The following is an 11,575-nucleotide window of genomic DNA, read 5'->3' as shown; positions in this document are numbered from 1 at the left end:
TAAACGGGACACATGTCTGGCCCATCACTAGCCCATTCATTCCTCAGCAGCACCTATCACTGCCCCAAGGGCCAATTTGAAGGGGCATTTGGGGAGAATAACTCATATTGTGCGTGCCTTGAGGTTGCCACAGAAATGAAGCACGTAGGTGTAAAGAAATGCTCAAGCCTCTCCGCGGCTCCTGGCATCGTGCTGGCACGGCCCCGGGCTCCAGGAATGCTGTGCCCATCTGTCAACATGGAGCTGCCTTCTTTGGCAGATACCACAGGGTGGATTTTGTTACCTGGCACCGGGTGGATTTCATAACCTGGCCTGGAAGTACAGCACTGGGCCTCCAGGAAGATTGTGAGCTTGAATAAGGAGGAGTTGTAAATGCAATGCGGATATCTGTCTGTTAAACACACGGAGATGTTTACTCCTGAAGACCTAATTGAGCCGTGATCTAACATGGTACCTGTGCTTCATCCCTCTCACACCTTCACCTCATTTACGTGCTCTCATTGGTCTAACACTTATTATGAATGGTCTTCTCTATGTGCGTATACGAGGTGGTTCAGAGCGACCATTCTGTCCACCGCCCTCTCTCTCCAACACACACACACATATATATACAAACCTGATGGGAAAAAAGTGCAGTGCTGTATCAGGCCACTGTGGAAGGAGCAATTAGAGAATCCATACGGAGCACAATCTCTCTTCTCATACTGGCGAGGGGGAGAGAGTGAGAAAGGGACAGGCAGTCAGGGAAAGAGAGTAAAACATCACCCGAACACGAGCTCATTTACACCATTTTAAGGCAACTGACGCGCCCCAAAATATGTTTTTTAATGTCCTAATTGGCCAATTACTACAATTCCCAGAATGCACAGCATGTTCTGTTCTTTGGAAGTACAGTCATTAGCCTAATGAAAATACAGTGTTGAGTATGATTTAAAGTAGAATATTTTCAGGGCTGTAGAGTGCACCGATATTTAAACCTTATCCACCAAATTAAAAAATATATGTAATATCGCCTTGATGAATAATAGGGATGAGTACTGAGTGTAGTACTTTTAGAGGCACCAACCGATTTCCGTCGGTACTATCGGATGTCGATTCATGTGAAGTCAAACCATATTTTGATACGTTTGTAGCTTGTGATGTCACGTCAGGTTTGAGACGAGGGGTCACCAAACTACGGCCCGCGGGACAGATACGGCCCGCCAGCGTCCAAAATTCGGCTCACGGGTAGTTCTGGGTAAAAAAAAAAAAAAGTTTCTTTTTGTTGTTTTTGTTGTTTTTAATCTGTCCTTTCTTGCCCACCCATCATTCTTGGGGTCTCGTAGCCACTCAGTCGAGCGAGAGCGCGGAAAGTGGGCGCTCTTTCAGTCAATTAGGGCACAAAGGAAAAAAATGGCGTAATTGTTGGGGAAACTTAAAATAGACTCTGAGTGTAGAGTTTTTAAACATCAGTGGACATGTAACTTTTTTTTGTTCAATGTATGAAAATGACAGTTTGTCTAGTCTGCAATTAAACATAATATATATACATATATACATACATACATACATACATACATACATACATACATATATACATACTGTGGGGCAAAAAAGTATTTAGTCAGTCACCGATTGTGCAAGTTCTCCCACTTAAAATGATGACAGAGGTCTGTAATTTTCATCATAAGTACACTTCGAATGTGAGAGACAGAATGTGAAAAAAAAACAGGAATTCACATGGTAGGAATTTTAAAGAATTTATTTGTAAATTAAGGTGGAAAATAAGTATTTGGTCACTTCAAACAAGGAAAATCTGTGGCTCTCACAGACCTGTAACTTCTTCTTTAAGAAGCCTCAAACAGTCAGACTCCAAACTCCACTATGGCCCAAGACCAAAGAGCTGTCAAAAGACACCAGGGAAAGAATTGTAGACCTGCACCAGACTGGGAAGAGTGAATCTACAATAGGCAAGCAGCTTGGTGTGAAAAAATCCACTGTGGGAGCAATTATCAGAAAATGGAAGACATACAAGACCACTGATAATCTGCCTCGATCTGGGGCTCCACGCAAGATCTCATCCCATTGGGTCAAAATGATAATGAGAACTAGGAGCAAAAATTACAGAACCACACAGGGTGACCTGGTGAATGACCTGCAGAGAGTTGGGACCAAATTAACAAAGGTTACCATCAGTAACACACTACGCCGACAGGGAATCAAATCCTGCAGTGCCAGACGTGTCCCCCTGCTTAAGCCAGTGCATGTCCAGGCCCATCTGAAGTTTGCCAGAGAGCACATGGATGATACAGCAGAGGATTGGGAGAATGTCATGTGGTCAGATGAAACCAAAATAGAACTTTTTGGTATGAACTCAACTTGTCGTGTTTGGAGGAAGAAGAATACTGAGTTGCATCCCAAGAACACCACACCTACTGTGAAGTATGGGGGTGGAAACATCATGCTTTGAGGCTGTTTTTCTGCTAAGGGGACAGGATGAGTGATCCGTTTTAAGGAAAGAATGAATGGGGCCATGTATCGTGAGATTTTGAGCCAAAACCTCCTTCCATCAGTGAGAGCTTTGAAGATGAAACGTGGCTGGGTCTTCCAACATGACAATGATCCCAAACACACTGCCCGGGCAACAAAGGAGTGGCTCCGTAAGAAGCATTTGAAAGTCCTGGAGTGGCCTAGCCAACCCCCAGACCTCAACCCCATAGAAAATCTGTGGAGGGAGTTGAAAGTCCGTGTTGCTCGGCGACAGCCCCAAAACATCACTGCTCTCGAGAAGATCTGCATAGAGGAATGGGCCAAAATACCAGCTACTGTGTGTGCAAACCTGGTAAAGACCTATAGTAATCGTTTGACCTCTGTTCTTGCCAACAAAGGTTATATTACAAAGTATTGAGTTGAATGTTTGTTATTGACCAAATACTTATTTTCCACCATAATTTACATATAAATTATTTAAAATTCCTACAATGTGAATTCCTGGATTTTTTTTTTTCACATTTTGTCTCTCACAGTTGAAGTGTACCTATGATAACAATCACAGACCTCTGTCATCATTTTAAGTGGGAGAACTTGCACAATCGGTGGCTGACTATCTCAGCTACAATCGGGCGGAAAGCGGAGTACACCCTGGACAAGTCGCCACCTCATCACAGGGCCTATACATATGCATATACTGTATATATATATATATATATATATATATATATATATATATATCTATATATACATAAAATACTCGGCCCCTGGCCAAAATTTTTTTAACCCCAAAAAATTGGGGACCCCTGTTTTAGACCAAACATTCTCTACTACATACAGTATGACTGCCTCTTGGCATTGTTACAATCTTCAATGCCAACAAAGGAACTATGTCAGTAAATTAGGGCTACACTTTTCCCAAATATGCTAGCTTGATGCCAATTTACATCGGCTTTGCCATAGACATGCTAATGTTAGTGGTGGTGATTTTACATGGTGATTTTAACATTGCAAGAAAGATGCACTTTGCAAAAAAAACAAAACAACAGCTGGTGTTTAATGTTTACAATGCTTACAGTATAAACACTTTTAAGGGTTCAACAAACGTCAAGACTAGGAACATTCAAATTCATGGCAAAGACTACTTCCTGACTAAGCAATATTCCATCCATCCATCCATTTTCCAACCGCTTCTCCTTTTGGGGTCGCGGGGGGTGCTGGAGCCTATCTCAGCTGCATTTGGGCAGAAGGTGGCGTACACCCTGGACAAGTCGCAACTAAGCAATATTGACAAAAAAAAAAAATTATTAAAATAATATTATTAACACACAAACACACACAAAAGTAAAGAAAATTGGTACCAGTGCATCCTGGTATCGATTCCCGACAATTGGATCAAATAAAGGTACCCATCCCTAGTTTTGTGTGTTAGATATACAGCAGGGGTATAAAACTCATTTTAGATCAAGGGCCACTTGGCCACAAATCTACTCCCAAATAGGCCGGATAGGTAAATCACGGCACGATAACTTAAAAATAAAGAGAAATTCAGATTGTTTTCTTTGATTAAAAATAGAACAAGCACATTCTGAAAATGTACAAATCATAATGTTGTTGGGGCTTTTGTTACACTTACATATTGCGGTTAATAGTATTCTATCTTTATTTGTCGTTATGTATACTTTCTGGATAAATGATGTGATAATGTTCATCAGTCAACTCATTAGTGTTGATTTTTAATCCATCAAGATAAAAAAAATTATATGAAAATCAAATTACAAGATGTTATTTATGTAGTTTGATTATTTTCCTCGACTGGTGTTTTTTGTTTGTTTGTTTTTTTACATATGTAGCATAATCTACAAAGATACAAAGAATCGCTACTGCGACATCTAGTGGACACATTTAGAATGGCAATTTCCGTCATTCAAAAATGTCGGCTCATTTTCATACTTAACAGACTCTGAATGAAACCTGCTTGATTTCTTAAAAAAAAAGAGGTAGAAAAGCGCTACAAGTACGAACGTAACACAGTGGTGAACATGCCCTTTCCAAACTACTTTGGCACGTGTTGCAGCCATGAAATTCTAAGTTAATTATTATTTCCAAAAGAAACAAACAAAGTTTATGAGTTTGAACATCAAATATCTTGTCCTTGTAGCGCATTGCATTGAATATGGGTTGAAAATGATTTGCAAATCATTGTATTCCGTTTATATTTACATCTAACACAATTTCCCAACTCATATGGAAACGGGGTTTGTACAATCAATCCATCCATCCATTTTCTACCGCATTTCCCGTTTGGGGTCATGGGGCGCGCTGGTGCCTATCTCAGCTACAATCTGAAGGAAGGCGGGGTACACCCTGGACAAGTCGCTACCTCATTGCAGGGCCAACACAGATAGACAGACAACATTCACACACTAGGGCCAATTTAGTGTTGCCAATCAACCTATCCCCAGGTGCATGTCTTTGGAGGTGGGAGGAAGCCGGAGTACCCGGAGGGAACCCACGCATTTATGGGGAGGACATGCAAACTCCACACAGAAAGATCCCGAGCCCGGGTTTGAACCCCAGACCACTGAGGACCTTCGTATTGTGAGGCAGACGCACGAACCCCTGTACCACCGTGAAGCCCGGTTTATGATAATGAAGTCTATTATTAATGTTCAGTTCGAATGAGTACTTTATTTGCAAGCAGCGTGTTCCCTTTCGATAACATTGTACATATTTCATTTTGTATTATTCCCTATTGGCACCCGTCCTTCTTTCTCCACACACATCTTGTTGACTGTCCATGCTGTGGGTACCAAGTCCCCGGCTGTCAAAGCCTGGGAATAATGGGCTGGAACAAACTTGATTCTGTCAGCCAGAGCGCGAGTGCCAAGATGACAACACCATGTTCGATGTTCTAAATACTGTCAGGGTTGCCACCCAATTAAAAAGCGGTGAAAATGGGTGCGGAGTAAGTCAACAGTGTTTGTTTGTGTGCAAGGCTGATGGAAAGCAGAGAGCCCATCCTTGACCAGAGACGTGCACAGACAGCAGTGCTCATGATGTGTGTCGGGCCAAAAGTGGTAACCAAGCCGCGGCGTTATTATGTCACCCTATTTGTCTATTAGTAGTGCTCTTGCCTCATCTTCTTGGTAAAGTTGATGGAAAAGATCCATCCATCCGATTTCTACTGGGGTTGCCAGGGCTGGAGCCTATCCCAGGGGTTAGTTAAATGTCTTCACCCAGGATGTGGTTGTTACTGAAATTTAAAAAAGACATATGCATAATGTGTAAAGGTGTCAAGTAAAAGTGAACATATTACCAATCTCTAGGTCTACATTTTTAATAAACACTTTTTTTTCCTAATTGATACCAAGCTTCACAGTTTGTTTGCAATATATCATGATATGATGCTGCCCTCTTGTGGTCAAAGCCAGTACTAAACTACTACTATACACCATCTGTTTATTTTCTACCAAGTGTCCCTTTTGGGTTGAATGGACATATTATGAGAATCAATGTTATTATTATTATTTTTGACGTTTAAGAACTATGCAACAAAAGTGAAAAGTGGGTCATGTTTTATAGGATCCAGGCTTGTGGAAAAAAAGAAAAATCTCTTAAATTCTTTTGAAAAATTGGAATTTGAATACATTTTCATCCACCCGACATTAGGTTAAATTCAAATTTGAGCTGTAATCACAAGAGGTGCAACTAAACTCATTGCAATTCAGATAGAACGTCTTTAAACAGGAGGAATTCGAACAAAGTTGTTTTTGTTTTAAATATAAAAAAATACTTTACAAACACCACGATTAAACACAAATCCCCTCCATTTTTAATACTTTGATCAAGTAAAAGTACTGCAAATTAATCATTTTTCCACCAGAGTTTATCATTTTAACATTATTACGTAATAAATCAAATTAACTTATTTGTTTTACAAAAAATGCTTTTAATGTTGCAAAAACAAATTGCTCAGTTAAATATGTGTTTGAAGTACGGGCTAAAAGTTTGGACACATCTTCTCATTCAATCTGTTTTCTTTATTTTCATGACTATTCTATCTATATTGTCACTGAAGGCATCAAACCTATGAAAGAACACATGTGGAGTTATGTACTTTTTGTTCCATCTGACATAACATGGACAACTATAAGACCTTCTGGATGAAAGTTATTTGGTCAGATGAAACAAAAATGAGCTGTTTGGCCTCAATACCCAGTTGTATGTTTGGAGGAGAAAAGGTGAGGCCTTTAGTCACAGGAACACCAAACCTACTGTCAAGCATGGTGGTGGTAGTATTATGCTCTGGGCCTGTTTTGCTGCCAATGGAACTGGTGCTTTATAGAGAGTAAATTGGACAATGAAAAAGGAGGATGGCCTCCAAATTCTTCAGGACAACCTAAAATCATCAGCCCGGAGGTTGGATCTTGGGGGCAATGACCCCAAGCGCACGTCGAAAGTGGTAAAGGAATGGCTAAATCATGCTAGAATTAAAGTCCTGACTTAAACGTGTTGTTTTTTTGTTTTTTTGTGACCAACTAGTATGTGCTTCAATTACTCTATCACAAAAAAAATAAGTATGGTAGAAATGATTGAAAACTGAAGACAGCCATGATGTTATGTCCTTCACAAGTGTATGTAAACTTTTGACCACGACTGTATATATGCAGTTCCTCAGCAATTAGCGCTTATATTAACAATGTCATCATTTTTGATTAATTCGTGGATCACGACATCTAAATAGAGTACTGTTGGTGTTTTTTGGATGTTTTTTTTAAAGTGCTTTATACTGTAGGTGGAATAAAAGACTCCTTTGGTACTTAGTACAAGCCGTATTTTACAAATTAGAATGTATTGAACGAGGAAAAACATGTGTTCTTGTCTCATATAAGGATTGTGAATGATAGACAAAATTCCCTTTTTATACTGAGGGTCACCATTGTAGCTTTCAAAGGCCTGTGAAACAACTTCAAAACCCTCCATTCACATTTTATATACACACTGCAATTATATACATCATTTAATAACATACATGTTCATAAGAATATGTAATATACAATATTTTCCGTATTTTAGTCATTTCAATCATTACCGTAACATATTTCCTCAGCGCAAATGGAGATTCACAACCATATCTTTTCGAGGCTGAATATACGGTGGATGTCGACATGAACGGCGTGCTTACCCAAACTAAACCGGAAGAAAAACTTCTCCGGCCAGCTGGAACAAACTCGTGAGTCACTATAATATTGATCATGATACACAAAGCACGTAATGCTTGTTATTACAACTACAGTACATACACTGTCAAGCTAGCTGTGTACAAACAATACATGAAATGTGGGCAAATACTTTGCAGATACTCTAATATGTTTGTTGATGTTTTTCAGTCAGTACATATTGGTGGCTTATCGCACTGTCTAGTGTATTACAAACACAAAAGCAACTCAGCTGCTGACACAAAAGCTAGCTTACGGCTAATTCCGTAGCATGTCGTCGCAAAGCGACGTGTTACTAAGCTACAAAAAGACTTCCTCCGTGTTTTTATTACACATTTGGGCAGTAGGTGTTTTCTTGTGCCGAACCACGCATGAACCTATGAGAATTCTCAATCCAATTGGTTCAAAGTGGTTTGATGCCTCATGAGGCTTCATCCGACCATCACTACCATGCAGGTAAAATGTATGTAATTTACAAGCACAAAAAAACTAGTGCAGCTAGGGAGTGCTCACAAAAGTCCACACTTGGTAGGGTAGCCAAAACACAAATTCACTAGTAAACCATTAAGAAGTGAGGCTGGCATATTAAACTCTCTGATTACCAATCCGAGGCAGGTGTGTGACCTGTTCACTGATCAGAGGCAGGTGTGTGTCCTGTTCACTAATCTGGGGCAGGTGTGTGACCTGTTCACTATTTAGAGGCAAGTGTATGTCCTTTTCACTGATCAGCGGCAGGTGTATGTCCTGGTCACTAGTCAGAGGCAGGTGTGTGACCTGTTCACTAATCAGAGGCAGGTGTGTGTCCTATTAACTATTCAGAGGCAGGTGTGTGTCCTGTTTATTAGTCAGAGGCAGCTGTGTGACCTGTTTACTAATCGGAGGCAGGTGTGTGTCCTGTTAACTAATCAGAGGCAGCTCTGTGACCTTTGAACTAATCAGAGGCAGCTGCGTGACCTGTTCACTAATCAGAGACAGCTGTGTGTGACCTGTTTACTAATCAGAGAGAGATGTGTGACCTTTTCACTAGTCAGAGACAGGTGTATGTGTATGTGACCTGTTCACCATTTAGAGGCAAGTGTATGTCCTGTTCACTAGTCAGAGGCAGGTGTGTGACCTGTTTACTAATCAGAGGCAGGTGTGTGTCCTGTTTTTTAGTCAGAGGCAGCTGTGTGACCTGTTTACTAATCAGAGGCAGGTGTGTTACCTGTTAACTAATCAGAGGCAGCTGTGTGACCTTTTAACTAAGAAGAGGCAGCTGTGTGACCTGTTAACTAATCAGAGGCAGCTGTGTGTGACCTGTTTACTAATCAGAGACAGATGTGTGACCTTTTCACTAGTTAAAGACAGGTGTGTGTCCTGTTCACTAGTCAGAGACAGGTGTGTGTGTATGTGACCTGTTCACTAATCAGAGGCAGGTGTGTGTCGTGTTCACTGATCAGAGGCAGGTGAGTGACCTGTTCAGTAGTCAGAGGCAGCTGTGTGACCTGTTCACTAGTCAGAGGCAGGCGTGCATCCTGTTCACTAATCAGAGGCAGGAGTATGTGTCCTGTTCATTAGTCAGAGGCAGGTGTGTGTTCTGTTCAAAAATCAGAGGCAGATGTGTGTGTCCTGTTCACTAATCAGAGGCAGCTGTGTGACCTGTTCACTAATCAGAGGCAGGTGTGTGTGACCTGTTCACTAATCAGAGGCACGTGTGTGTTCTGTTCAAAAATCAGAGGCAGATGTGTGTGTCCTGTTCACTAATCAGAGGCAGCTGTGTGACCTGTTCACTAATCAGAGGCAGGTGTGTGTGACCTGTTCACTAATTAGAGGCAGGTGTGTGTCCTGTTTACTAATCAGAGGCACGTGTGTGTCTTGTTCATTAGTCAGAGACAGCTGTGTGACCTGTTCACTAATCAGAGGCAGGTGTGTGTCCTGTTAACTAATCAGAGGCAGGTGTGTGTCTTGTTCATTAGTCAGAGGCAGCTGTGTGTCCTGTTCACTAATCAGAGGCAGCCGTGTGACCTTTTACTAATCAGAGGGAACTGTGTGACCTGTTCACTAATCAGAGACAGCTGTGTGTGACCTGTTTACTAATCAGAGACAGATGTGTGACCTTTTCACCAGCCAAATGCAGGCGTGTGTCCTGTTCACTAGTCAGCGACAGGTGTGTGTGTATGTGACCTGTTCACTAATCACAGAGAGGTGTGTGTCGTGTTCACTGATCAGAGGCAGGAGAGTGACCTGTTTAGTAGTCAGATGCAGGTGTGTGACCTCTTCACTGATTGGAGGCAGGTGTGCATCCTGTTCACTAATCAGAGGCAGGAGTATGTGTCCTGTGCATTAGTCAGAGGCAGGTGTGTGACTTGTTCAAAAATCAGAGGCAGATGTATGTGTCCTGTTCACTATCCAGAGGCAGCTGTGTGACCTGTTCACTCATCAGAGGCAGGTGTTTGTCCTGTTAACTAATAAGACGCAGGTGTGTGTGACCTGTTCACTAATTAGAGGCAGGTGTGTGTCCTGTTAACTAATCAGAGGCACGTGTGTGTCTTGTTCATTAGTCAGAGGCAGCTGTGTGACCTGTTCACTAATCAGAGGCAGGTGTGTGTCCTGTTAACTAATCAGAGGCAGGTGTGTGTCTTGTTCATTAGTCAGAGGCAGCTGTGTGTCCTGTTCACTAATCAGAGGCAGGTGTGTGTGTGACCTGTTTACTAATCAGAGGCAAATGTGTCACCTTTTCACTAGTCAAAGGCAGGTGTGTGTCCTGTTCATTAATCAGAGGCAGGTGTGTCCCCTGTTCACTAATCAGAGGCAGGTGTGTGACCTGTTAACTAATCAGAGGCAGGTGTTGCGTTTCGTGTTCACTGATCAGAGGCAGGTGTGTGCACTCAGTGCTCAGAGGCAGTACAGGAAAGTCACTGCAGCAGGAAGTAGAACCAAAAAAAGAGCGCTACAAAGGATCAAAACACCCAACAGAGGAAAAAACACCAAACCGAGTTTGACCTGACCTGACCGTTCCTGACGAAAAAAAGGAAAATAAATAAAAATGGAATATATATATAAATATATAAAGCCTATTATAAAGCCATGTACGTTCCACTTGAAAGTCCATTCATCAGCTCATGAAGTGTAATATAATGTAATGTAATACTACTGAACCCCAACATCAGCTGCAGGATCACGTAGACAAAACTAAAGCAGATCCAAGGTGAAATCCATCATGTCGAGTCCCCGAGGGGTCTTGTGATCACCTTCAACTCGGCACAGCAGCTTGTGAAGCCTTGCCAAACTGTGCCCATGACCTGGGAAGTGTGTCCGTACATCACAGACATGACAAATGGTGCACGGACAGATGGCCCTTGACATAGCTGCTGTTGTTAGCTTTCCCTTACAACCTGACCCCAGATCAGTGGATGCTTTCGGTTACAGCTGTGCAAAGTGATACGTGACACGGTGTGCTGACCTGTGCATGATCTCTGCAGCAGGAGTCCTGCTCTACATACACAACATTCAAAAGGTCCTGATGGTGTGTTCCGATAGGAGCCACTTGATGGCAGTGTAGCTTATTTTGAAGTGGTAGATGGGGCCTGTGGTTCAAATGGGTTCTCAAAGACATAACAGAAGGTGACCAAATTAGTTTCTGACTGTGAAATGCTCCAGCTGCTGTGAGGGCCGATGGACCTTTTGTTGCCACAGTGTGGAGGATTTTTGTGTGGAATAACTTGCGAGCCGTGACATCCAGCGCATTAATCACCTTTGATGAACTACAACAGACATCCTTTTTTCAGGGACAACATCAGCGACCTCTGACCCTACAAATGATGAATGGTCAAAAATTCCCGCACGGACAGACCAACCTCGGGTTCTTCCCACAAGTATGGATGGCGGGGAATTTACTGTACTTC

General features: G+C 41.9%; 1 protein-coding gene across 2 annotated transcripts in view; it reads right to left on the bottom strand.

The window, feature by feature from the left end:
* Positions 1-630: 630 nt before the first annotated feature.
* bnip1a (BCL2 interacting protein 1a) overlaps positions 631-11,575 on the bottom strand; it is a 51,030-nt gene continuing 40,085 nt past the window's right edge. The window contains exon 9 of one of the 2 annotated variants that reach the window (XR_009806947.1): positions 631-704. The gene's annotated coding sequence lies outside the window, so the exon portion shown is untranslated. Of the gene's footprint in view, positions 705-5,227; positions 5,726-11,575 lie in introns of those variants that run through there. The other variant, XR_009806948.1, reaches the window with a different exon arrangement.

This window comes from Nerophis ophidion, linkage group LG05, assembly GCF_033978795.1.
Source record: "Nerophis ophidion isolate RoL-2023_Sa linkage group LG05, RoL_Noph_v1.0, whole genome shotgun sequence".
NCBI lineage: Eukaryota > Metazoa > Chordata > Actinopteri > Syngnathiformes > Syngnathidae > Nerophis > Nerophis ophidion.
Note: the sequence above shows the minus strand (reverse complement) of the source record. Positions and strands in the feature narration are given on the sequence as shown.